This window comes from Neopelma chrysocephalum, unplaced genomic scaffold, assembly GCF_003984885.1.
Source record: "Neopelma chrysocephalum unplaced genomic scaffold, ASM398488v2 Primary Assembly neopelma1_89, whole genome shotgun sequence".
Classification (NCBI taxonomy): domain Eukaryota; kingdom Metazoa; phylum Chordata; class Aves; order Passeriformes; family Pipridae; genus Neopelma; species Neopelma chrysocephalum.
The window spans coordinates 2,490,267-2,516,866 of record NW_020897751.1 but is presented as its reverse complement, the minus strand read 5'-3'; the positions used below and the strand labels follow the sequence as shown (position 1 = coordinate 2,516,866).

General features: G+C 41.6%; 2 long non-coding RNA genes across 2 annotated transcripts in view; both read left to right on the top strand.

Annotated features, from left to right (window-relative positions):
* Nucleotides 1-16,353, top strand: part of LOC113972232 — a 35,672-nt gene extending 19,319 nt beyond the window's left edge. Inside the window, exons 2-3 of the long non-coding RNA XR_003535813.1 lie at nucleotides 11,748-12,388; nucleotides 16,246-16,353. This is a non-coding gene — a long non-coding RNA (uncharacterized LOC113972232). The remainder of the gene's footprint in view (nucleotides 1-11,747; nucleotides 12,389-16,245) is intronic.
* Nucleotides 16,354-17,951: 1,598 nt separating this feature from the next.
* Nucleotides 17,952-25,585, top strand: LOC113972235. The gene is made up of 4 exons (XR_003535817.1): nucleotides 17,952-18,236; nucleotides 21,708-21,886; nucleotides 23,038-23,146; nucleotides 25,433-25,585. It is a non-coding gene; the product is annotated as an uncharacterized LOC113972235 (long non-coding RNA).
* The last annotated feature ends 1,015 nt before the right edge of the window (nucleotides 25,586-26,600 follow it).

The window sequence follows — 26,600 nt, the reverse complement described above, 5'->3', positions numbered from 1 at the left end:
GGTGTCCTGCTGTGAGGTGTTGAGGAGGAGGAGGAGAAGGGCTGCCTTATGCTGGCTTTTCCAAGGTGTCACTAAGCCTGAACAGGAGTTTTATCTTTAATAATGTGGGTAGTTTCCTTGAATTCATAAATACAAAGATGAAAGGTCAATTATGGAATAAATCCCTGCTGATCCAGGAAAAGTAACCTTTAATTTTATTATTATGTTCACACTTTCTCAAATCACCTGCCTCAATACCATGAATTTTTGAATCTCATTGTAAATTATTTCCCATGGAGAACCTGAGTAAAAATCTCAATTACAAAGCCAAATACTGCTTCTCCATGATGGAGCAAACCAGCCTAAATCATCTGTGAAAAATAAACATTTTGGTGAAGGACACACTCTATTTTCCTGAGTGTGATTATTCTTTTTTAAGTCACTGAGACCAGCCTTTAAATGAGCCCAGTATCTGTAACCAGAGACACTTCTTTCCCCCAGAAATAGTTTGGTTTCAGTAATATGAGAAGTAGCAAACCTAGTTGGATTTTGATGGGAGTTACAGGATTCAAAATTAGAAAAAGTACTTTCACTTTTAACACAAACTGTTTCTCAATGTTTAGGAGAGAAATATGGAATCTACCAGACCTCTGTCTCAAAAGTCAGTCTTTAGAGAAGAAACGCACTTTAAATAAGGAAAGAACCCCTGGTCTTGTTCTAATTATTACATAAATTGAAACATTTCCTATCTTGCCTACCCAACTGAGAAGCCAGCAGCAGTTAATAAGCTATATGTAGATGTAAATTAGTAATATAATTCAAATTAAATTGTATTTCTTTCATTTTTAATAGGCAATGTCATTTTTTGAAATAATCACCTTTTGTAGTTTTATGAATTGGAGACATGTCAGATTGAACATGCTGTAAAGTAATATTGAAACTAAGTATTCTCATTAAATATAGCAGTGGGGAGGTGGCTCAGGGTCTGAGGCGCTTTGTAAGGTAATGTCTAAGTTAACTCTTAGAAAAAGAAGTAAAGCACAAGTAAAGAACATTTCAATATTTTATGAAAACTTAATGTGGGAGCATGTATTTCGGATATATAAGAAATGCTCCTGAAGACTGCAGTTGCAATTAAGTTGAAATACACAGTTCCTTTCCAGTATTTCACAGATAAACAAAATTATTGTTCCACTGAACTAGAGCTGGATGAATGCAAGATAAAATTTGTGTCAATTGTATTATGCATTTATTCCATTATTTAGGGAGTCATTGGAATAGTGTGAAGTATACAATAGAATACATTATGGGATGTCATCAGTACACAGTGATGTTTGGCTATTGCTGTACTTCTGTGAGAGTGTGCTCCAACTTGTCCTTTTTGCTCCAGTTGGATTCTCTTGATGTAAAATCAGAAATCTGAGCTTGATACTGTTGGTTCTCATGCAGCTGCTCCAGGGAATGAGCAGGGGCAACCCTGCCCTCCCTTTTCTGTCCCCTCCACAGCTCTGTTTGGGTTTCATATGGATTATGTCTGGTTCCCAAAGGCTTTCAGCAGCACCAGCCTGCCCTGGGTGTAACAGGAAAACCTCATCAATGCAGGGTGTCATTTTGGTGCCCAGCAGGTGTCTCACCTTAGTGGTAGCTGTGACAGAGGTCTGAATCCAGGGAAGTTGAAGGAGTAATAAATTATTTTGGGGTTTTCAAGAGAATACTTTCCTTCCATTGGAAGCTGTCTCTTACCCTTGGCAGGGGTGTTGGAACCAGATGATTTCTGAGATCCCTTCCAACCCAAACCATCTTGTGATTCTGTGATTCTTCTGTGTCCTGTCTCCTGTCCCCAGCTGTAGCTGTCCCAAACACGTTGTCTTACAGTCACTACACACTTTGTCATGGTCCAGCCTTGTTAAAACAAGATTCAGTTTTGCAATTCCCTTGTCTTGGTGGCAGGAGGGCTGCATGTAATAGAACTCTGCACATACACATTATGTCCCTGGAGTGATTCCTGGATCCTACTCCTTCCAGCCTATCCCACACAGGTGGTTGCAGTAGTTCAGTGTTAAATGTAGATTCATGAAAAGGCAGAATACCAGAGTTTCGTTGGTAATGTCTTGAGGGTTGTGGGCTCTGTGTATTCCAAATGAATGCTCCAATGCTCCTCATATAATCTTAAAAAATGCTGTTATTGGATTGTTCTTTGGATATTTCTTTTTTAAAACCACACAGCTCCAGCTAGGAAACTACAATAAGATGTCCAGGTGAGGCAGGCCTATGTGTGGGACATATCCATCCATCCATCCATCCAATCCAATCCAAGGGTGCATCCACAATATTAGAGATTGAGTGATTACAAAAGACATGATCTCTCCATGAGCAAACACAGAATAATAATTACAGGCAACAGATTAATTGCAGAACTTACTGCAGGTTTTTATATTTGTCTTGTTTTGTGACTAGACCATTATTTAGACAGAGAGTAGGTGGGGCAGCTACAATTCAGTTTGAGATGGATTTTCCAGCCCTGAAATCATGACTGTCTTTAATGAGAGGGAGCAAGCATCACTTCAGGATATTAGGGCATTTGAGTCCTGTTTCTGTGGATTTGGTTACTGTTCCTTGTTCTGCTCTTGAGTGTGGGAGGGCTGTTGGTGTGCTCTGAAGCACTGCAACCAAATGTCCTGTTTTCAAAGTTTTAACTTTCAAGTTTCATTTGAAAAAGTTCTTGGAATCTCTAATTATCTTGTCCATTTTTTCCTTCTTCTCCTTTGTAGGATGAGGGAGAGGACAGCATTATAATTGGAGATTAAGGGCAGTGAGGCTGGCTTTGTTTGGAACAAATGAGTTTAAACTGTTTCTGTCATTGATGTAAACGCATAAAGTCTAAGATCTGTGTCACAGTGTAGCTGCTTAATGTACCTGATTCATACACCTACTGAAGCAACACCTTATTTTCAAGTCTTCTTTTTGCTGTGGCACCTGAGTTCACTTTTGTTTTCAAGTTTAATCAATGGCATTCAGTTTCTTGGGGTTTTTTTCCCTTGTCGGCAGACTTGCCAAGATCACTTTTAAAGTGTTAAATCATAGGGGCAATCTTAGAATTGGGGATCCAGAGCTGTGATGCACAATATATTGTAATATATGAAATAATCTAATGAATGCAAGTAGAAGCATGAATTCCTATTTCTTGTTTTAAATTATTACATTATAGCATTAACCTATAGTCCTCTCTTCTTTCTTCCTTCTTTTTCCTTCACTTCTTCAGCCAAGTGAATTAAGTGGGAGAGAATCTACAAATATTTTATTGATGATAAATATTTAGCTCCTTCTTTGGCTTCTTAAATTATTATTGTTAACCTTCAGTACTGGATACTCATACCACAGCTATGGAATTTTTGATTTTTGAGCCTTTCAATTACCTTCCTGAATTTAAGAGAGTGCTAAAGTGAATATCCTTTACACAGAACTTCCTGATGTCTCTTCTCTTAAAATGGTCAAAACACTGACAGTTTTTTAGAGGGATGGGTCACTCTGTGGTGGCAGCTGTGCTTGCCTTAATTTGGCTCAGTGAATAAGTCTATGCTAGCTCTTGTACCCCTGTGTTCTCCAGCTGAATTGCTCATTTTGAACAGATAAATTGCCTATTTTAAAGTAAGATCATGACATAGAACTTAGTGACTTACAGTGGGGAGTAGTTGGTCCCACATGGAAGATTCTGTAAAACTAAGCTGCCACGCTTAAATTATTTTCAACCTTGCACACTGGACAGAATTATTTTCCTCAGGAATTTGCATTTTTAAATCTTTGTGTTAACCAGGTGTACTTCCTGAAAATATTATAAAGCCTTCGAGATGGTTTTGAGTCTTCTTTGATTTTGTAATCCCCAGAGTGCTTTCAGTATCTGCATTAGGAGAGATGGTTTTCCAGAATTAATATAGGTTGTATTGAGCTTTGGTGGTAGAAAAGCCCCCGCTCAGAACGGGTGTTTTAGTGCAAAGGTAACCTTGGTCTGAGAAACAACCCTGCTTTGGATTGTGGAGAAGCAGAATATGCAGTAAATTGCTGTGGTACTCACCTCTTTGCAAAAAATTCATGTTGCAAAGACTTACACCATCATCAGACTGAAATACAGTTGGAGCAGGGGAAACATATTCAGAATTTAGTTAAAACCAAAAAAAAGAACCATTTTATGAGTTATTCTTACAAATATGAATTGGTAATCTCTGGTTCCCTTATGGTTAATGATCAGAAATAGATGTTTTGTGGACGTAATTTCCCATCCCACGCTCTCTATCCCATCAGCTAGAATATACTGGATTTAGGAGTGCCATCATCTATAGGTTACGAATTCAGATGTAAATGTCTCCATTGTAAGATCTTAATATCAGGAGAGATTAATCTCTAGGTCTGAACAGGGCCTGTTGTACCATCCTTTGCCCCACAGGTCTGTGCTGAGGCTCTGCTGGTGGAACCAATGCTGCCAGGGGTGATGGGGCACCTGGCTGTTCTTCCCACTAGCTGTGCTGAGCTGATTTTGTTGTATGCCATGGTTTTTGTTTGCCCTTAGGGAGTAAGAGATGGGCATTTAGTTTGTCCAACTGGATGATTATTTCTTGATATGCAAATATTTGCATTTGGTACCTTAAAGTGTAATTTTTAGCAGAGCCATAAGGACTAGACCTATAGTGTGACGTGATATTTTTATACAATTGTTTTAATAGCTCAAGAAAAACAGAAATTAATGCTTCCTATCGTGCATTTTCAAGTCTCTCATTAATTAAAAAAACTAATTACTTTTTCCATTACAGTAATGTTGATATTTTTGAATCAAAGGGCATTGCATTTAACATAATTATAATTATGTGAATCAAGACCAGAGAGGTTAAAGATTAGCTTGACATGTTTGCTAGGGCTTCTGTTGCATTTAAAATTTCTGTTTGTTTGGAAAATTTTTTCCATGAAAGCAGTATGTTTTAACATTATGACTTTTCTTACTTTCTGTCATCTTAGACCTTGCCAAGCTCTTACTCAGCTTGGAGCAATCATTTTTTGAGAATCAGTCACTCCTTGGGATGAGTGGACATCAATATCCACAGTTGCTATTATGAAATGGGGGTCTCAGTCCCTGCTTTTTTCCTGGTTGCAGCTGGGCTGGCTGACAAGGCTGGAGCTCCATTGCTGTTAATTATTTTAGTCAGGGGAAGACAGCCTCATTTCTCTTCCCCAAACATTCTGCAGGGGTGTTTTTCTCGTGAGGAAAATAATAAAGGCTAATATTTCACAGCCTGTAATTAAGTAGAGGGGAGCACATGATGTCTCGCCTGTCTCTGTCGGGATAAACCAGGGGAAAGAGGACAGTGTTTGAAGGGCCTCCCTCCTTTTAAAAGTGGCAAGATTCTGGAAGGAGAATGACTCCCAAGCCAGGAACACAGATAGGACTGTCTGACTGTGTCCATACTGGCATGTGGTAGGGTGCCACAGGATTATATCTGTTTTGGGAGGTTACTTAGGGCTACCACTGCTGTGGGCCCTTGAACTGAATTGACAGCAGCAGTGGGTGGAGCACACCTCGTTTAAGTTCCTCCAAAATAAGCCCAGTTCATGAGTTGTGAGACTTCTCCCTTGGGTGATCTGAGTGTGGTGAGTGGGGCACTTGTGGGGATTCCCCTCAACCCACAATCTTGTATGAACTAAAACAGTAATACAGATGCATTCTATCTATCTATCTATCTATCTGTCTATCTATCCATCCATCCAGACAAGGGAGAAGTTTTGAAACTCTCAATTGCTAGCAAAAATTTTGTGGCAGAAAGATTGCTTTTGAACTGCTTCCAAGGTTTCTTTTAAAGGTTTCTGCATTTAAGCAGCTGTGCTTTTAGCTGAGCTGGATGGAAGCAAGTCAACTGGCCTAGTGGGAAAAGCAGTGCAGGAATGCAGCCTGGAACACCGAGCAAGGCAAAGCCTGTGTCAAGTGAGATCACAGGAGCGACAGCTTTATTGCTGCCGGGTTTTAGTGTACAACAGACCTGAAAAACTGGACAAAAGAGAGATAAGGACAGACAAGTGTATCAGTTGTAGGCTCTGTAAAAGTCAATAGCTAACGAGGGTGTGCTGTGTGTTTGATCAGAGCTTAAACTCTGTCTTGAACTGAAGCCTAGCAAAGACATGGGTGGTGTCTTGTGAGTGCTGATTTCATAGAGTTGGCCTTTGCTGTTATCCTTTGAGTGTTTTTGTGGAGATAGAGTGTGTAAAGTGAAAGGCATTGCTGCTTCCTGTTTTCCTGCCTTTCTGTGAACCAAAGTACCCTAATATAGGAATGACACCATCCTGCATTCTCATTGGGATGGGAAAACAGGCTGAAAAAGGCCCTTTTCTCTTCTGGCCCACAGCTAGAAGTCCTAGAAGTGGTACTGCTTACTACTAAGTCACAACTTGCTTGGCATGAGAAGAATATGTTAGTATTGTAGCACTAAGCAATAAAGCAATTGCAGTAAAAGCATTTGCTGTGTGAATTTGGGTGTGGGACCCATCCGGGTGTCATAACAGTTGCCTGGTGCCTTGTTTACAAACTGTGTATGCTTCACTCAACCTGGCATGAATGTAGATTAATTAGAAGGGAAAAGTAATAGATGTTAACGCCTCTAGAAGAAGAAATAGAGTCAACCTGTACGTTAATTGACCTTTCTAAAAATTAACTGACATATTTTGTGTTTGTTCTTCCCTTGACTGGCACGCTGTTTTAGGACTCCATTAAGTGTAAGCTGGTCTGTGACAAAGAATGACAGTCTTTCCTGGCTGAGGGACAGCACTGGAGATTCAGAAATCATAGCCCTTCTTGGCCACAGAGTTCTACCTGGTTTCTGTCAGGATCCACTCTGTTTCAGTCAACAGCAATGGATATCACTTAACCACAGCAGTCTTAAAAGTTGGCTCCCTGACCTAAACTACCCATCTGGGTCCTCGTTATAGTCGACAGGGAGAGATTGGTACATGCAGAGAGTGATGAATCATGCTTGAAGACAGAATTGTGTTTGATTGTGGAGGTCTCTGCAGGTACCTTAGCCCAGACAACTTTTAAATCATTCCAGTTAGGAGAGATGAATGTTGCCCATAGTCTTTCTGTGGACTTCTGAGTGGCTCGGAGCAGGTATACACACTCTTCTCTCTGTATTTTCTATACCTGGGAAGATGAAGTTCTTTTTATCACATAAATTTACTCAGAGTAAACTAAAAAAATAAATACGAATTGTTCAGATAGGTTTGTTTTGGTTCGTAAAACAAATAGTAAATCAGAAAACGTGGGAAACAGCCAGCCTTGTTGGTGTACTGGTTACTTGTTGAAGTGCTATAATGTATGTGAGAGCACAAGAAAGTAAGAAAACAAACCTGGTTAGGGCTAATAAATACATGGGCTCATAACAGAACCTACCAGGTGCCTTTTGTACACAGTGTGCTCGAGACAGACATGCACCTCAGAATGTCTGTGCAAGCTTCGTTTTTCTTTTTTTGCTCAGTTCAGGATCAGTTTTCAGCATTAAGTTCCCCTGAGCTTGCATTTGAAACTATAACAATTTCACTCACATGCCCTGTTTCAGGTGCAAAATGGATTAAAGTCTCTGCAGAGCTTAGGCACAAGAACAGCAGCTCTGCAAGGAAATCTGCAGAGGATCCAAAAGAAGTTTCTCGGCTCAGTGGTTAACTGTTACTGACTTTGTGATCATGTCTCACAAATTCATCCTCATTAAATAAAGCCTATTTCTTGCTCCTGGCTTTTCCAACTTCTCCTCAAGTCAGTCATTCCATTATAAAAAACAAATGCTATCCAACTGATAGTTCTGAAAATAGTGGCTTAATTAGAAAGGAGAGACCATGATGAAACTTTTCCTTAAACTGCTTAGCAATGTTTGTATTCCATAAAACACTGAATTTAAGGGGTTTTTCAGTGAGTTTTGAAGAACTTGGTCCTGTTTCTCACTCTTGTCCTATTGGTCATATGCAGTACTGGCCTAGCTCAGAAAAGAATGCTTATGTTTTTTAATGGTATTTTAGACAAAATGAGGGAATTTAATTAGATTAATGTGCCAATAATACGTGTTTGATGGAATATACCAAAATACAGATGCCCAGAAACTTGCTGGCCCTAACTGGAAGAGAAGGAACAGCTTTATCAAAGCACATATTAGACTGCAGTGCACAGAGAAAACACTACTGTTAAATACTTCTACATGGATAGATAAGACATAAATACTCCATTTTTTGTCTGCAAATCCGTAGTTGTATTTACATCAAATCCATAGTCAGTAAAGATCGGAATAGGAATGATGGGGAGAGAAAGAATTATTTTTGCTTAGTAGCAATGGAGGAGTAGGGTAAAATAGATTGATTTAATCTTGCAATTTGTGCCCTGACATTTTCCTGGGGGAAAGAAGGGTATTGGATATCCAAAGGGGTTTTTTAATGGAATTGGAAGTCTTGATTTTGCAATGGAGAAAATGGGATCATGAAACAGATTGGACCATAAGGCACCACTCAGAGGAAACTCAGAGAAAACAGGGAATTTGAAAGCTCTTGTGGATTTCTTCATCTTTTTTTTTCCAAGTAAGATAGGAAATAAAGTAGATAGATTATTAGCTTACAGGCTGATAATAAAACAGCCAAAGCAGATGGTAAGAATGATAAAGGAAAAGAGAAGGTTTATGCATAGCTCGTTAACCACAGTTTGTACTTCGTTTGCAGATTTTTATGAGAAACTCTGCAACAAATAAAAGTCCAAGTTAAAAAATTAGACAAAATTAAAGGAGGCTAAAATCAGCCCAATTAAGACAAATATATAATACACAGTTGACTCAGAAAACTTAATTTTTTACAGTAAAAGTAAATGTTTATCAGTTTCTTGCAAGCCTTAAAGGTAGTTAAAAAATTGTAGTTGCTTGCTCTTTGATACATAAAACCCAGCGATGCTTTTAGAAAGTTTTCATGACAAAACTAAATGTGTGAACTTCAGGGAAAGTGATTTTATTTTACAGAATTTATTTGCCTCATTCTCATTCATTCTCACATCAGCATGATTTCCTAAAGCTCACAAACACTGGGACATATGTCCCCAGGTATCAGCCTGGGACTGTTTGGGACATAGAGAGGAAGGGATGCTGGAGCAGGTCCTAGTTATATCTCTGGAGTTCTTCTGGACTGGGAAAAATGGAATATTTCTTGTAAGTCAGTGGTTGATAGGAGATGGTGCTTTGCATCAGGGATTGGTTCTGGAGGAACTCTGCAGTTATCCTGGCTCTACACAGTTGCTTTTTCTTGGATTCAGTGATGCTGTCTCAATGGAGGAGAGGTCCCGGTTGGCTGGAGGCTGGTGAATGTTGTCCTGATTTTCAAGAAGGGCAAGAAGCAGGACCCTCAGGTGAGACCCCCCTGCAGAGCTGCTCCAGCCCTGGGAACAGCCCAGCAAGGACATGGAGCTGCTGGAGCCAGTCCAGAGGAGGCTCCAAGATGATCAGAGGGCTGGAGCAGCTCTGCTGGGAGGGAAGGCTGGAAGAGTTGGGATTGTTCAGCCTGGAGAGGAGAAACTTTGGGGTGACTGAATTGTGGCCCTCCAGTACATGAAGGGAGCCTGCAAGAGAGATGAAAAGAGACTATTTGCAAGGACCTGGAGTGCCAGGACAAGGGGGAATGGCTTCCCACTGCCAGAGGGTAGGGTTAGATGGGATACTGGGGAGAAATTCTTGGCTATGAGGGTGGGGAGGCCCTGGCACAGGTTGCCCAGAGAAGCTGTGGCTGCCCCTGGATCCCTGGAAGTGTCCAAGGCCAGGTTGGATGGGTCTTGGAGCAACCTAGACTAGTGAAAGGTGTCCCTGCCCATGGCAGGGGGTGGAATGGAGCGATCTTGAAGGTCCCTTCCAACTCAACCATTCTTTGATTCTATGATTTTGTAAGGATGTACAAAATAGGATAAAAGCCTAAGACTCTTCCCCGAGGAGAGGTGTTTCATTGTGTATTATCTTTGCTCAGCATAAATTTATCAAAAATTCCCTTCTAAGGCAAGAATTCTCATTTCTTTGCCAGAAGACTCTGTCCAGGCTTCCCTGTTACAACAAACATGTCGCATTGTACGATGTATTTTTGTTTGGATTCTGTTTACCAATTGCATCATGTAGGAGTTACTTCATAGAAGTTTCTGCAGCTGTTGTTACACTCTGATTTCCATCTAAAGGCCAAATCAAACACTGTAGGATTTTCTCTGCAGTTGGGGGATTTACCTGCAGTTCACTATAAAGCTGTGCAAACACCTGCTTTGGCAGCTCATCTGCTACATAGAGAAGCCTGAAGGGAAGTTAACTGCACTGTGCTGAGGCTGGCAGCTTTCCAGAGGCAGGTGGTGGATATTAATTAACCCAAATGAGAGGTGAAGTGTGCTGGTAGGAACCTATCACAAGCTCGGAGCTGCTGCCTTTCAGAAAGATGAGCTGTTGCTTGTGAGGTAACTGGTGATACCTGTGTTGGCTTGGAGCCCAGGGCCAAGCTCTCCCTGCCTTCCTGGGATGCTGTGCCTCCCCCTCAGCCCTGCACGGGCTCCACAATGGTCTGCCCTGGCTCTACAGTGTGCACTTCCAAATCTGCTCTTGAGCTCGTCCTACAACCTGGGTCACACAGAATCAGAGTCATCATGGTTGGAAGAGACCTTCAAGGTCATGCCACCACTTCCATAATCACCCCTAACCCATGTCCCAGGTGCCACATCCAGATGTCTCTTGATCACTTCCAGAGACAGTGACTCTACCACCTTCCTGGGCAGCTTATTCCAATGCCTGACCATTTATTCAGGGAATTATTTTTTTTTAATACCTAGTCTGAACCTCCCCTGCTACAATTTAAGGCCATTTCCTCTCATCCTCTCACTTGAGACATGGCAGAAGCGACCAACCCCCGTGCAATGGATAAAAGGAACACCCTGAAGTGACACTGCTATTTTTTGAACCTAGTTCTGATTATTTGTCCTCTCCCAGGTAAAATTATTCACTGTGTGTGAGCTCAGTGAGTTTATAGTTTGGGCATGACCAAACCTATATTTTACTCAATGCCTCACAAAAACCTTTGCCCCTTAAATTGCCCTGTGTAATGGTACCTGATGTGTCTGTTATGGAGTAGGAATCTTCCTGCTCTATTCAAATGGGTAGAAAACTTTTGGATCTCAATTTAAAGGCAGAGTTCTACTTTTTTCTTGTCTGGTTAGTGTTTTACTTGGAGGTCCCTCTGTGCAAAATGAAGGTCTTGTGATAAGCTATTCAGTTCAGTCTTAATTTAGAAGAAAATACTGGGACAGAATGTGCAACAATATGCACATTATGAGGAGAAGGGTTAATTTATGTGTCTGCAAAGAACAAGAAGGTGATGGGTATACTTGTGGCTTGCATTTCCAGTGCCTCTAATTGCTCACAGAGTCCCAAGTAAGGGGTTACAAAGATTAATTTGAATGAAGTGCTTGATTGAAATTGGAAAAAATTATGGTTAAATAGGCATGTGTAGGAATTAGTGTCAAAATTGGTTGGTTTGAAGCTCTCAAACTCATTATTAATGTCACAAAAGTGTTCTAAAAATTATGTGACTACCACGCAGAACACTGGAAGTAATAACCAAAATCTTCAACAAACCCAAAAGCCAGGAACTTCTGTAGAGTGAATTAAACAGCCAAATTATTCAGTACTATTTTTTTTCTGTAGATGAAGACAAAGTTGTAATCCTCTTTGTTATTTTTCTGTTGATAGCATCCTCCCTAGTTGTGATGGACTGAAACGTTGGTAATGTCTTAAACATTGTCAAAATCACAGAAAGACTTTTTGTCAAACTACAAGGAAGCCACTGCCTGTCTGGGACCACCGAAGCCTGACTGGAATTTGGACTGTGACTGGGGACTTGAGATAAGACTATTGTCTAATCATCTCACGTCTGAGGAGAAGTAAACAAGGCTCAGGAAAGAAGAATGTATCTGTGTTAAGAATCAGCCCCAGCTGGGCTCAGGGGGTGGTGGAGGAGAAAGGTTTTGGGTTTGTGATGGTGAAATCTTCCACACCAAATTGAAGGAGTAACACCCTGGCCCCCGAGAACACCACGTACACACAGGACATTTGTGTGAGAGGCAGCTGAGAAGGGTCATAAACCACCAAAGACCCCCAAAGCGCCCCCAGACTCATTCCTGAGGTCTTCCACTACCAGAGCACTGCATGTGATCCAACTGATCCAACAAATCCAGAGTCTGTTACAAGAGACTGGAAAGCTTCCCCCCTCTGCTCCATGGGAGGTGCCCGGGCATCTCCTGAATGCATATTAATCCATTGGATTCTGTGTTTTTTAGGAAACCCTCACCACCAAGGAGACCAGAAGAACCTGACCGAAGGGATGCAGCCAGGTTACACGGAGCAGTGATACTTTTTCTATTTTAATCTCTCTCTGTCACTCTCTTTCTTCTACCCCCTCTCCCCCCCGCCTCCTTTTTCCTGTTTCTTTCTTTCTCTCTCTGTCTCACATTTACCATTAAACAAAACCCATACTCTTGACTTTGGCATCTGGTCTCGTTTGTACCTTAATTCAGGTAGAGGCATTTCAAATAATTTTAATAACTGGATCATAACAATAGGAACACGATTATTGGGCAGGAGTGCCTAAGTTCCCAGCTTTCTGTGGTGAGGAACATCACAGGAGCATTGAAATGTGGTGGTGCAGGTGAAGGTGTCTTTCACTGTCACCCAATAAACCTTTTCATATTTACCATCAAAAAAACACAGGTTATTTAATACCAAAAGTATTTACTGTTGGCATTTTTAGCTGCTCTTGTTGTTTCTTAAGAGCAGATAAGTGTAAAAGATCTGCAGTATTTTGCATGAGAGGCTTACTGATATAAAAATATCAAATATTGATATAATCTTTGATAAGATTAGTGAGGACTGATGATTCCCTCTAGTGCTCTCTTAATTTTGCAGGAGAGAAAATATAATTTATTCTTGATGAAACTTGTCAAAAGTCCACAAGATGGTTGTTTAATCAAGATAACACAAAATCACGTTCAGAATTACCCTTGATTATAAGAGGTATCGTTGTCCTCCAGTAATGTTGTATTTTTTCCTCAAAACCACTTTTAAATTTTGACTACCTGCAGGATTTGTATCACATGGCTTAAATTCAGTAGCATACACAAAGTCAGATCACTAGACCATGGCTGTAACAGTGTATTTCTTAAACCAGTGCATCATTCCACAGTGATTAAAATAAAACTAGCCTTTCTAGGCTAGTGGTTTCTATAGTGCTATAGTGGTTTCTTCTTTGTTCTTCATCACACCTCTAAATATCTTGCCATTTCTAATTGCCAGAAGGTTTAGGTTCTGTGAAGAGTCATTCTGTCTCTCTTTTTATTTCCTTCTTTTTTCCTGAAGATATATTAAGCCTCCAGCTCTTGTAGTTGGCTTCAATTTACACTTTGGTTACTGAACCCGTGTTTGATAAATCATTGTCCACAGATGTTGTCTGCATTAATTGCTTAATTTTCCAACTGATGGATCAAAATGAGCAGATGTTTATTTTCTAACCAAGGCAGGGAAGAGAAAAAGTAGGCACAGGATAACTGAAGTCGGCTCGTGGCAGGATTGAGAGCACTCACCTTTCCTTTCTAATGAGTCTCTGCAGTTCACTGTGGGGTGAGGCATTGGGAGGGGTTTAGAAAGGCAAAATGTGAGCAGCAAAAGCTGGGGGCTGGGAAATGGTCAAGCAGAAGATGCTCAGTTCTAGAATAGGTTGAAAATTAACCTAATTGGAACTGGTGCTCAAACGGACCTGTGCAGAATGGGGCAGGTACCTCCTACCTGCAGGAGCACAGGTCCTGTGTCTGCAGCTCAAGGGGAGGAGACTGTGCTTGAGGAGTGGGGCAAGACACAGGAAAGCCCTACTTTGCTAAAAGCAGCAGGACCCCAAGGCAAAGTGTGAGCTGCAGACACAGGCATTAGCTGCTGGCAGTGAATTCCTTGCAAGGAGGTAATAGGACCGACTTCCTCCTCACTTTTTCTTCCTCTTGGTCTTTATCCACTGAGGGAGAGCAAACATCCAGCAGTGGCTTGGATCTACTGGGATTCAGGCAAAAGCACAATCTGCTGGCTGAGACCTCAGGAGATGATTTTTCTCTGAAGTGTAAATATGGAAATGCCAGCATGGGTTAAGTTTTGGCAAAAAAATCCAGTATTTTCAAAGCTATCAGAGGGAGCCCTGGACTTGAAATCCCAAATAAGAATTTATCACATCCACTGGGAAAAAACCCAACAACTGGGGCGGGGGATTTCTAAATAGAGTGGTTTGTTCCTGGTGAAAGCCCCAGGATGCATTTGCTGTAACTTCAGGGGCTTAAACCCAGTTTAACCTCTGACTAGTTATCCTGTAAACCTAGTCTGTAGTCTCTTTCCCTTAGCTTGTGCTCTTCATTCTGGCTCTTAAATTGCATGCCTAAAGTCAAAACACCCTGAACCCTTGGTGAGCACAGCTGGAGCCCTCCTGCAGTACCCTGAGTTAGTAGAGGCACTCCAGGAGCCCCTCTGATGGCCCACAATGTTTGCAGCTGTGTTTTCTTGCTTTATCTGCTGTTTTGCTAAAGCTCAAGGCTAAGTGGCCTGGTAGGTGTAATTTCCGGGGAAGAAATGGTCGTTCAGGCTGAGTTGTGTTAAAACTCATTGTCTCATATTTTGTTTGGGTTTTTGGGTATTATTTACCAATTTCTTAGCTTTGTCTTTCTTTCCTCACATTTTATGGGGCTTGGTCTATGTGAAAAATTCCCATTGCTGTTTTAGCAGGTGCTTGTCTCTTTCCTTGCTCACCTTTGTGGTAATCCTTGTTCAGGTGGTTGGCAATTAAAAATATTTTCTGAGGTTGCCAAAGCTGAAACATGAACTTCTGACAGCTTTCAGAGTGCATAGGAGAACTGAAGTCTTTCATGTTTTCTTTCTGCTTTCCTCTTGTCAAGTCTCATTGGAAAGCATCTAGTCACATGTGTTTGCTTAAAAATATTTTAAAGAGATTTGCATTTATCAGTGTAATCTAATTATGTCCTTTTATTAGGGTTGAACCTTTAAATGTTTGCAGAAATGTTGATTGACAGTTATCTTTTTTTATTCTAACACATTGTAATAGATATAATCTATTAAAGAGAACATTCCAGGTCATGTGTGTACTTCATCTCCTGGAGCAAATGATGTAATTGCTGTTCTTTTCCTTTTGTGATGAATCAAACTAGTAAATAGTCCTTTGCTGGTAATTTCTTTGACCTGTTTGTTTTTATTTTCTGGTCAAAAATTTTCCATGAACATTTCCATTTTATTGACTTTTTCCATTCCATAAAGCATTTCCCCAGTGATTTCTGCAAACAATATTTAGCTTCTAATTATTTCATATACAGTTGAGTGATTTCAATAACATGTTTTCCATGTGCTGCCAGATAGTGTGCCAGAGGGTTCAGGCTGCTCATCCTGAGCTACAGTTATCAAAGTGCAAGTTGTACTGTGATGTTACAGTCTTTGCAGTGAGACTGGGGGAAGGAGCCTTATTGTCCCTAAAATGAATTAATTTCCTAAAATCTGAGAATTTGGAAGTTTTTACTGCGTAAGTAAAAAAATATATAAAAAAGGAATTAGATGTTACTATGTAAAACAAATACTCTTTAGAGTTTGCATTCACAGTCAGGATGTGATCTGTAGGAAATCAGGTTAAAAAGGCCAGTTATTAAAATTATTTAAGAAAACAGAAGAAACTGAGGAGGTAAACAAGACAACTGCTGAACTGGGTTAACTCTACTGTCCTCTTACTCTTCAATTCCATTGAACCTTTGAATAATTTGAGTTTATTATTGCCATTTTTAACCAGAAAAAAAAACAGAGACCTTTCAAATTACCTTTAAGAGAATAAAAAAAAAAGTACTTTTTCCTAATTACTAAAACTTAGTTCATATCCATAACCCACTGAGAGCAACAGTACTTCTGATATATTTCTGTGACAAAAACTGTATTGAACAATACAAAAAAGAAATCAGTCCTTCAGAATTACAGTGTGTTTTTCATCAGCTGAGTGTATTTGCAGTTCCACTGGATTAGTCACAGAACAACACAATACTTTTTAAGTAATTTTTAGAACAAAAGGCTTGGAACAATTCCAGTGTTGAACCTCTGAAATAAGAAGAGCAATAGACATATACCTGTTTATAAGCACTTTTAACCTGGTTTTGTTTTTTTACAGTGGTTACCCCAATTGTTATTTCAGTATAAATACCAATATTTGTTGGGCTTCGTAGAGGAAGGGTAATGGAAGAATTAAGGTATAATTTCCACAAAATATACTCCTTTGGTGAAGTTTGTGTGCCTCAGCAAAGCTGAGTTTGTTCTCATTAGCCATATGTATCATTTGAGTATCACAGATTTCGCAGAATATTTTCACTTGGAAGGGACCCACAAGGATCATGGAGTCCAACTGTTAAGGGAATGGCCAATTTGGGGATTGAACCCACAACCTTGGTGTTATTAGCACCCTGCTCTAACCAACTGAGCCAATCTAATGTTCAACACACTTTTACTATAAAAGCAAGCAATAAATCCAGTCCTCAGGCATTCTGAAGGGTTTGTAACTGCTGCCTAAAATTGGTTCCCAGGAACCTGACTAGTGTTTTCAAGTTTGGATCCTATGAGATAAGCCTGTTGAATGGTATTAGTGTATTTGCATTGATAGATCAAGGTGGTAATTCTGCAGTTTCATGTGAAAGGATCTCTTTGGAACAAAAAGCAGATGTGGTGTCATGGCCTATGTTTGAGAGCTGTAAATCCTACTCTTGTCAGTTACTACCACTTGGGTGATTAAAATATCAAGAATGCTGGAAGAGATCATTGCTGTCAGTTTATTAAAAAACAAGCCATGTTGAGCACTTAGATTACTTGTAGAGGCTTGCATTATTTTCCAAGTATATCTGTACAGTTTTATTTTCTGCATGAAGAATATTGCGGTGCCTATGTGACCAGAGAGTTAAAAATAAAAGAATATCAAAAAGTAGATTATTAGGAATGCAGCTGAAGCACCAGTGAGATTGGGTTCATCGTGGTATGCTCTTTGTACATAGGTAATGCTGTCAAACAGACCAAAATAACTGTTATCTTTGGGAGGAAATTAAATTATTCAAGGGCTAGATGAATAGTGGTTAAAGATATAATTTTATAATATTTCTGAAAGAACATGCCCTTGCAATTTTGTTACTTTTTAAAATATGCATTATACTTAAAACAGGTGTTATGCAGAGCTCTGAGAAGATTCAGTTCCCAGTTTCAGTATTTACTTTTTTTTTTTTTTTGATGTACAACTATCTGTGAGAATATTGAACAGTGAATTTTCATTAAGTGGGAACAATTGGGAAGAAAGAAATATTAACCATAGAGGTATTTTTTTTAAATCTCATTCTCATTTAGTGTTTGCAACTGAAGAACTCTCACTTTTTCATTTTTTACTGCCTTTCATCCCATTTCCTTGTAACAGCAAAGATTTCCAGTACCTCCAAAGTATTCCTTAGAATACTAAGGATGACCTCTGAGTTTGTGTCATAGCAGATTTAATTAGCCCTCCTTTTAGACCATGGTAATTAATGAAAACACTTAGCAGGAGAAATTCAAGGACTCTTTAGGAAACTCTTTGATCAGCTTCTACCTATGTGACAGTTCCTAATTAAGCATGATTTTTTTTGTCTGCCATTTTATCACGTTTTTATGTTCTTGTGTTACACCTCATCTTTCTAGTTGTTGCAAAATTCCACAAGTCTCTGGGCAAACAAATCTGTTTATTTTTTAGTGATGAAAACTGTTAGATGAATGGAACTGAATAGGTGTTACCAAGAGCAATTTTACATATATCTCTATAAATATTTCCTTAAAAACATACATTTTATTCTTCCCTTCCTCAGTCTAAGGAAATTGAAAGCCACGTGTCCTGCTTGCTTGGAAGTTACAGGTAATACCAGCTTCTTGTGGGGCAAGGGCACTCAGGTTGGACTTCCAGAGCCAAGGTCCTGTCCCAGGGAGCACATGGTTGGTAACAGAGGAGGAGGTTCTAGGCAGGGCTTCCACCTGGAAAGCAAGGATAAGAGAGTCTTCCAGATAGCACTCCTGGTACATCTACCTGGAAAACTCAGCAGTCAACCTGGAAATAGTTGCTGGAATCCAATGCTCTGTCCTTTCTACAGACTTCTCCAGGTAAGAGCCCTGATCACAGCATAGTATTTTGGAAAAGAAGCTTTTCAAAGAGACTCCTGGGCTCTGGATCCGAGTGCTTGGAGGCCCTTGTGCCAGGCCAGGGGTGCTGCTGTGGGGCAGGGCCTGACGTGGCGTAGGTGGCTTCTGTCTCCTGGTCAGGGAGTTCAGGTCCTGCTTGCAAGGTTGTTTTGCAGTCTGGCTCTTCGAGTCTGTTCTACAAATGAGGCGTCTAATTTTCTTTGGTTTTCACTCATTTGATACCTTTAGATCACTGAGCTTGTTGGCGTGGTAGTGACAGGGGTCATGGGGTTTTTAACTGAACATCAACAACATGTTGTAGTACCTGACTGAGCAGATGAGACCTTTGAGCACAGGAAACAACCTGTAGAAACAGCAAGGTGGTATGATTTTTGAGCAACTGTTTATGATGCTGTTGGTGAAATACGTTACTTTGTTTTCAAATACATACTTTGAAAAGGCCTGCCAGAATGAGTAAACACTTGGGAAACTCAAGCTATGGAGTTCACTCAAAGTGAATATTGAAGTAATACAATCACTGCCTCACGTACCTTCCCTGTATATGGGAAAGGCTTCTGATAACAAAGGCTTGTTAGATAATGCCATAATGTGATCTGGAACTCTGGTAGCCAAATCCAGACAACTGGACACATCTTTTTATCATTGAGTGTACTAACAGAATCACAGAATCATTAAGGTTGGACAAGACCTCCAAGGTCATCGAATACAACCTTTGACTGATCCCCACCTTCTCACCCAGCCCAGAGCACTGAGTGCCATGTCCAGTCATTCCTTGCACACCTCCAGGGATGGGGACTCCACCACCTCCCTGGGCAGCCCCTGCCAAGGCCTCACCACCCTTTCCAGCAAGAAATTCCTCCTCCTGGCCAACCTGAGCCTCCCCTGGCACAGCTGGAGGCTGTTCCCTCTCCTCCTGTCCCTTGTTCCCTGGGAGCAGAGCCCGACCCCCCCCGGCTCCCCCCTCCTGTCAGGGACTTGCAGAGCCAGAAGGTCCCCCCTGAGCCTCCTTTTCTCCAGGCTGAGCCCCCCCAGCTCCCTCAGCTGCTCCTGCTGCTCCAGCCCCTTCCCAGCTCCGTTCCCTTCCCTGCACACGCTCCAGCCCCTCCGGGTCTCTCCTGTTGAGGGCCCAGCACTGGGCACAGCCCTCGAGGTCCCTCAGCGGTGCCAGCACAGGGAGGGCACTGCCCTGGGGCTGTGACACACCATGGCTGGCACAGCCCAGGGGCCCTCGGCCTTCTTGCCCCCCTGGGCACACCCGGACTCGTGTCCAGCCGCTGTCACCAGCACCCCCAGGGCCTTTCCCAGCTTTCCAGCCCCTCTGCCCCAGCCTGGAGCTGCAGGGGTTGGTGTGACCCAAGGGCAGGACCCGGCACTGGGCCTTGTTGAACCGACAGTTGCAGCTTCCCTGGGGAACGTGGCTGATTCTCCATCACTTGGAGTCTTTCAATCAAGCATGGATTTCTCTCTAGAGAGGGAGAGGCTTTTTCAACTAGTTGTAGTTCTGATACACAAATGAGTGGTGAAATTAACTTTTTTAAGACAAGACATGATTACATGTCCTAAATGATTACAATTGTCTCTTTTGGAAACAAGATAAAAGTCTGATTTATTAAAATTCAAACTTGTTTCGACAGGGAGGGCTTTCTTGGCTTGTATGACCTTTTGCAGTGCTGTTTTTCCACAGAAAGAAGAAAATCTGTAAAGAATCTATAATTAATGTTCACTTCTTTAGGCGCATGATTCCTTTCTACTGTTTGCAGGTGTTCTATATTTTGTCCTGCAGTTCTAGCTTCATGTTTTTTACATTTATTACTTAGCTTCATCCCAAAGTTTCCTGCTGCATATCTTTCTCTTAGCAGTTCTTGGGAAGTTGAGTTTACTATGAAGTGTTCTTTTCTCTCTCTGTGTATTGAGACACCTATTCCAAAGCTTGGGTGTCTTTCTCAGGATCAGATTATAATTTTTTTCTTACATCACTATTTCAGCCTCTGGGTGATTAGAAGTCCTTCTGCCTAGTGATTTTAACAGTAGAAAAGAATAGGCTCTTATCATGAAGCACTTTACATTAGTGCACCTGTGCAGCATTTGATCAAGCATATGGACTTCAGGATATAAAAAATTGTTCTACTCACTGACAATCACCGTGCCACTGTAGAAAACAAAGGCAACTTAATTAAGAGAAGAATTATCATCATATATATATTTGGAGGAAAGATTAGATATTTTTAACAGGTTTTTTCTGTGTGTTTTTTTTTATTTATTTTTAAGTGAGCTCTGTGTTATTTCTATGCTTAGTATGGTATAATATCTAACCGAGCCAATGAGATCCTTGAACACTAGAAACTGCAAGGTGGTACCTTACCTGCTGGCACAAACAACTAGTTGTCAAACGTATCTTTTTTTAGTTTTGTTTTCCTTTACTAGTAATCCCTCTCCTGCCTTGGCTTCATTAAGCAGCATTATGCTTTGTTGACTTGCACTTTGGTAAGTTTATTCCGCTTTCAAGAAAGTGCTGTGTTGGACATTACTACTTCCCTCAATTCTGTGTCAACATCTGCAGCTTCAGAAACTTGTTCTGACAGGACAGTAGCCCTCGCTACAGTAAAATAGTCATGTACTGCCCTGTCAGTGATGAGTACTTCTCAGAAGGTGGAAAGGTCATTTACCTTCTGCCAGCCTTTTCTGCTGTAAGGGAATTCTCTGTATTTAGTTATGGAACTTCCTGGAGTATCTCTGGGAAAACTGTGGAGCAGATAAAATCTCTCAACAGCTGTATTTCTGCATCAGCATTAACAACTTGTGAGACACTGGATTATTGTAATTAATCATTGGCTCGAACCAACTCAAGTGCGTGTGGTGGAAGGGACAGGTTGGATCTCACAGAGGTGGAGTGGTGCCCTGTCCCACACCCAGCCCCTGTGAGCCCCCTGGGGCAGCCTCGGAGCCGCTGTCAGTCCCTGCCCAGAGGGGGCACTGCCCACACCAGGCCCTGGAGCCCCTGACCCAGCCTGGGCTGTCTGGCACACGTAAATCCTCTCTGGGGGCGGGGGTGTGACCACAGGAGCCAAAACAAATCAAGGCAGAGCCACGTGCTCCCCGTGTGTTGGAACCCTGCTGCTTGGACACGGGGGATCTGGACTCTCACAGGATGCTGTTGGTAGCCATAATTTTCTCTTGTTTCTCTCTCTTTTCTTTACTTCTTCTCCTAACCTCCTTTCTTAGTATTTTGGATAGCTTGAGACCAGATAGGCTGGATTTTGCTGAATCATACAGGGTTAGCGTGTGCTAAGTCAATGCTTTGTGGAATGCTTTATTTTGCTTGCATGTTACCCTTTAAACTTTTGTCAAGTTTCTTTGTTTTCTGAAGTTTACCTCTAAAAGTATCTGTGGAAAAAACCTGTGCAGCTTTTCTCCTTTGCACTCTCTCTTAAGGTGTTAAAAGAACTGAAGGCTCTTCTAACAATCTGGAGGGCAGATGTTGTTGGAGCCTTGTATAATTTTAAAGTAAAACCCCCTCCGTGAGCTCGTCACTCGGGGCCCAGGGTCACAACTGGGACAAAGAAGTCATTCTCCTTTTCCAGTTTTAAAAGTGCAGCACTTTCCTGGCTCAGGTCAGTACCTCTAGTAGCTGAGATTCCTTATTGCTGGGTTCTTAACTCCTGTGGTTAACGTGGGGGCTGCAGGCAGTGGGGCTACACAGGTCTGGGGTATGGCATATGGTAGGTGCCCCCCTGTTGTGTGATGTGACATGTACCTGCTCATCAGTCCCTTGTCACAGGCACTAGGTGTTGATCAGGTAAGGGATTAATGTCTAAATGCATGCTGAGTACGGCTGGGTGGCTCTTGAGACCCTTAAGAGGAGTAGACACAACCATTTGTTGGTTGTTTCAGGGTACCAACCTCCTTTGCATACTAAAGCAAGCAGCCAAATATAATTGCATAAATAAATGAAGACAGCAGCTTCCTGGAGTGCTTGAGGAAGTTGCTGTATCCGGCGATGAAGGATACAGTAACGAAGGAAATGGATTCAAATGACTTTCTGATAGGGAACGTCCGTGAGCGAAATGCTGACAGCAGGCACATGCTTTGAGTCCTGCCTGCCTTAATGAGTTGCAGGCACATCTGAAGCCAGAGTTGAGTCTATATTTCTCATCGTAGTGTCTGTGCGAGCTTGTCACTGTTTATTACGTTAACCCTTTGGCCAGATGATTGCAGAAATACTGCGTACTGTCAATGCTTGACAGGATGCAGCCTTTGAATCATATATACGGAGTTAGCATTTGAACTTGTACCCTCTCTGATTTATTTGCTGCTGCCTCAGGAGTATCTGTCTGTCTTAAAATCATGCCTGAGTTATATTGGTACTGGGAGATGTATTATGGCTTAGTTGTTCTGTGGCTCCATGTTTCCTGTCCCTTATAGCTTGTCTTAATCACTCTTAGCTTAACTAATGTGCAGCTCACTGTTTTGGCTTCATTTCCATTAAACTTATGCCCATGTCATAAAAAAATCTGAAAATTTTCTGTGAAGCCAGATGCTGGGCAAAGTGAGCTGTACTTGTTTAGAATGAAACTGCAACATCATTAAATCATAACATTCATTTACTTACTGCCAGCTCAGACATGCAATGAGGAATACATCATCTGCTGTTCAACCACAGCCTTTGTATGGCTGATTTGTAAGTGCTTATGTGAAGTTCAAGACCAAATGAACATCAGTGAGCTCTTGCCAGAAGTATGAAATACGTCTGTTCACTATTCAGGCTCCATGATGTGATCACAAGTCAAACATCACCTGGCTCCTCTTTTGGTGTGGAACAGACTGGGCACTGGAACTGTTTCAAGCACAAGGACATAAATAGTCAAGTTAAGGTAAGACTAAGTATGGGTGAATTAGTTCAGCTGAAACCAAAAGTAGCTCATCCCCTAATTGGAGTTGACATTTTTAGTGCAGAAGAACATACGATTAAGAAGCAATGTTTGTGAAATATATTCTTGAGTGATGCTGAAGTTCAGAGCCTGATAGATGAGATATTCTGGTTTTCATCCTATTTCTTGAATGCTGGAAACACTGAGCCTCTTTTCAATGTTTCTCTGTACTCTTCCAAAGGAGGAAAGCCTTGGGGTACAGTGACTCTGACTTCCTGGGGTTTGAGACATAGAAAACGGCTACTGTTGGACTGCATTGTTTTAGCAAGAATAGTTGAGGTTCAAGTAGATTTTTTTAAACTGGGATCATGGATAGGATCACAGAGAGGTTTCTGAGCTGCAGGGAGCCTTTCGAGGACAGAATATAGGGGGGACTTGTGCCTCCTCTGTGCTGGGTTCCATAGGCTTTGTGTACCTGAAAACAAAACTATACCAAATATTGAAATTTTGGGTGTTCCCACACCTCTCATGGCACAGCTCTACTCGATAGTTACTAATTCTGCATATGTATCAATGATTGGAACCTAGTTTGTAACTGTGGCAGCTTCATAGCAGGGATCAAGATTAGGCAAGTCTTGGAGGTGCTGTGACACTAAGTTGGAGGCTGCAGACTTCCTGTGTCTGAGCTTTTACTTCAGGACAAAATCAGAACAAAGTTGACTGCTTATCTTTTTTGTAGCCTTTTTAAATTTTTTTTCCTCCAGCAGAGCTTCTTACAAAAATGTGAATCTCACAAATATAGAATCACAGAACCATTAAGGTTGGAAAAGACCTCCAAAGTCACCGAGTCCCCCCTGTGCCCCATCCCCACCTTGTGTCCCAGCCCAGAGCACTGAGTGCCATGTCCAGTCATTCCTTGCACCTCCAGGGATGGGGACTCCAAACCTCCCTGGGCAGCCCCTGCCAAGGCCTGACCACCCCTTCCAGCAACAAATTCCTCCTCCTGGCCAACCTGAGCCTCCCCTGGCACAGCCGGAGGCCGTTCCCTCTCCTCCTGTCCTTTTTCCCTGGGAGCAGAGCCCGACTCCCCCCGGCTCCCCCCTCCTGTCAGGGACTTGCAGAGCCAGAAGGTCCCCCCTGAGCCTCCTTTTCTCCAGGCTGAGCCCCCCCAGCTCCCTCAGCTGCTCCTGCTGCTCCAGCCCCTTCCCCAGCTCCATTCCCTTCCCTGCACACGCTCCAGCCCCTCCGGGTCTCTCCTGTTGAGGGCCCAGAACCGGGCACAGCCCTTGAGGGACCTTAGTGTTGCCAGCACAGTTGCAACAAAAAATGAAGCAGTTGCAGATGGGGAGAGTAAAGGAAAGGGGGCTGGTAACAGCATTTCCACATTAAAGCCATGAAAAAGGAGTATTGGGCAGTTTGTGGTATGCACAGCTACTATCCAAACGTATTTTGAGGTTTTATATGTATTATAAGAACAAGCAGGTGAAAATTACTGAAAGGAAGGAGAGGATGGGTATGATGTTGCTTAACTAGTCATAGCTCAGTTAGGAAGTGGTGACAACCTGAGGCCAGAAGGTCTATCACCAGGACACACAGCTTTCCTGTAATAATATGTCCCTAGTGAATAAGTAGGTGTCTTTTATCTTTTTTTATCCATGTTTATTCTTATTTACTTGAAAGGTAGGACTTTGTCAGAGGAAAGTGTCTTTGGGAAGACTAAACATGAGATAAATGGAATTAATGAGGAATAAAAGGAGTTAACTTTTGGCTATCACCTCTAGATTTTGCACAGTTTCTGTGAATAGTTTTAGTTGCTGTTACAAATTCATGGAGTCAAAAGAATTCCTTGGTCCTTCTACTCACTTCACAAAGTAAGAGGTTGAGGCTTTTGTGTATCCCTGTCTTCTGTTTCAGTTTCATCTGGTGCTGATGGTAAATTTATCAGTTCTTATCATTCCAGCATCTCCTCACTATTACTTTTGAGTGGCATTTTGCTGAACAGCTTTGCATAAAACGTCTTGTCCAATTGGAGTCCATATCTAGTAAGGAAACCAATTTGGCACGTGGAATGTATTGTGTTGTTTCTAAGCAAAACAGTGAAAAAGTGGATTACACACAGTATGTGTTAAAGACCACAGTGCCTAGCAAGTGAATGTAAAGGTGGTTGTTTTTTCTTAAAATTTTCTGTCATTATAATGAGTTAGAGTATTGGGTCCTGCAAATGTGGTTTTGTATTCCATGTGTCACTGTACAACTCTGTGGTGTACTTGCAGTGTTCTGGTCACCCAGGTCACAAGGCAGAAATAGGAAAGATGCAGAGAAGGCTGAGAAGAATATATAACAGCCTCTATACAGAAGAAAAACTACTCATCTGGATTGTCACTCTCAAAAACAAGGTAAGAGGAGAAATGAAAGTGGTCTAGAAAGTCATGAGGGGAGAAGGAGCAGATAATCTGAAAATGGTTTCTCACTGTTCCTTGGAGTTAAAGCATCAGGACAACCTTGTAAAATTATCAGGCATGTGGTTTAAAGCAAAGGAAACCCCACCCTATTTTGTCATGTCATACTTACATCATGTCCACGGAATGTTTTGGAGGCCTAAAAAATAAACATAAACAGAGGCCAAACATACTTCATGAAGGTGTGGGGGCAAGAGATGCTTGTAGAGAACACATGCAGTCAAATATTAAGCACAGGGCTCTGTACTTCCTATGACTTCAGCTTCAGAAACCCCCAGGCTACAGATTGCTGGCAGCAGGGAACAGTAATTCTGTATATTACTCACTTGTCTTTGTTTTGCCCTGGTTGTTCGCTGCTGGCCAGTGTCAGAGGTGACATTGGCCTGTGGTGGCCTGTGGCTTTACTCAGTGTGACATTTCTCATTGTACCAGTGTGGAAATGTACTGCTGCTCCAAGACCTTCCCATCTAAACAGGCAGCCCAAAAGGTGGGGGAGTGAAGCAGGTAAGGTGCTGTGGTCATGGCTCTGCAGGAAACAAGCCACATGTAGGTTTGGAGAAATATGTGTGAGTCTGTGAGACTTGTTTTCACTTTGGAGAGAGGAATCTGCTCTAACAAAAAGCCAGAATTTCTTACAAATCTGTGAGGTTTTATTTCTGCAGATGAAATGAGAATAATTTGAGACTGTTTTTCTTGTGAGAAATGACTCAATGAAGCAACTTTTCCTTTCAGTGATGAGTTTTCAGTTTAGATGAGTCCAGTCATTCGGGTATTACAACCGATGCTCTTTAATAAAATCAAGTCCCACTTCTCAAACTGATTATTCTACTTGGCTTTGGGATATAGAGCCTTTGGACAGATTAGTTTTAATGTTATACACCTTGCTAGGTTTGTGCCACCACATCACAGTGGTTATGAGTGGGGGTCTTAAGAGCTCTGCTATGCTGTTTGATTCAAATTAAATGCATTGGAAGAATTCTTCTTTCTTTCTGAAAAAA